We start from the raw sequence: 1,492 nt of genomic DNA on the forward strand, positions 1-1,492 counted from the left end.
TTCTTCATCAGGCTGAAATCTAACTTTAGAATATCTTAATCATTTTAGTAAGGACTGAAGAGTGAAGAGCATTAGTTGATCATTAGTTGTTTTTGTTGTGTCCAAAAACAATTGGACCAATCACACTACAAAAATTGTTGTAGAATTTAATATTCATTGGCGTGCTTAGCCATTCAAGGACTTTAATGTTCCATGTTCATACAATAAAAACTTCTGGCATGATGAAATCAAATGTAAAGCAACAGTATCTTTATGCCCTTCACAAGCCTAAAGCAACAAACAAGCAAACATATCATCCTTTGGCGCATACTCCATCTTACATTTTATAAGTATAAAGTTGGCAAATTAAGATATGACATACAATGATTGTACACACCAGAAGCTCTACTGATCTGACTAATCATGTCCACTTTATCAGCATCTCTACATGATGATGCATTTAATTAAATTCCAGATTCCACCCTAGTTCAGTAAATATTCTGAAACTTCCTACGTCCACATTATAAATTTTTCTTTCAACATTATAAGAACACTTTATAAATCTGACAACAGATACTTGGAGTAACTTGCACCAAAATACCACTGATTTTGATCAACAAGAATTCTGACAATAGCAGAAGCTTCAACAAATAAATGTTTATATGAGTTAGAAAATACTAGCGCCCTGCTGGATAAAAGTTTCAACAAGGAAAAGGGACATGGAAACACTAGACGATGGATGCTATTATAAACACAATGTTCCAGATTGGGCCAAGATTATAATGAGTAACAACTCCCTGTCCTACGTCTCTTCCAATCCACAAATGAATTTAGAAAATAACAACTCAACATGAGAAATCCTTTGCAATTTCCAAAAAAAATCAATTGTCAAGAAACAACACTGCATAAGAGAAGAAACTTACCCAGGTTTAGAGTCGGTGGAACTTGTAGGAGTATCGGCCTTCGTCTAACCCATGCAAGAGAAGAGACAGAAATGTAAGTAAATAACGAGACATATTGTATCGATTTACAAGGACGAGTAAGAACGAAACAACACTCAACTGCAACGGCATTTGTGATCAAATTCCTTCCACTGAGCCTACCGGAGATCCTTCCATCGGATCTAACAAGTTTAAGAAAATTTCATTCTAAGTTTAAGAAATCTTCCACCAGTCAATAAATCATCTATTAGAGTCAGCGTACTATCTCTTTAACCTTAAGACATGATCAATATTTATAAGGAAAAAATATCCCAACCGAATGTAATTATACATGTACCACCACTTTTCCTATATATTTCAATTAAAAAGACTAACAAAATCATTTGTGCTTTGGTTATCAAATGCACTGGTCCATGGTTAGATGCTCAATCAGAAACAAAAACGTACATCTCAATCGATCCCAATCAATGCCAACAATGTTTTAACATTGGGTAAATAATCAAAGGTGCTAACCAAAGGGGGGAAAAAGAGAACAACAATACAATATGCAAATTTTGTAATTAATTACTGAA

Source organism: Zingiber officinale, chromosome 11B (genome assembly GCF_018446385.1).
Source record: "Zingiber officinale cultivar Zhangliang chromosome 11B, Zo_v1.1, whole genome shotgun sequence".
NCBI lineage: Eukaryota > Viridiplantae > Streptophyta > Magnoliopsida > Zingiberales > Zingiberaceae > Zingiber > Zingiber officinale.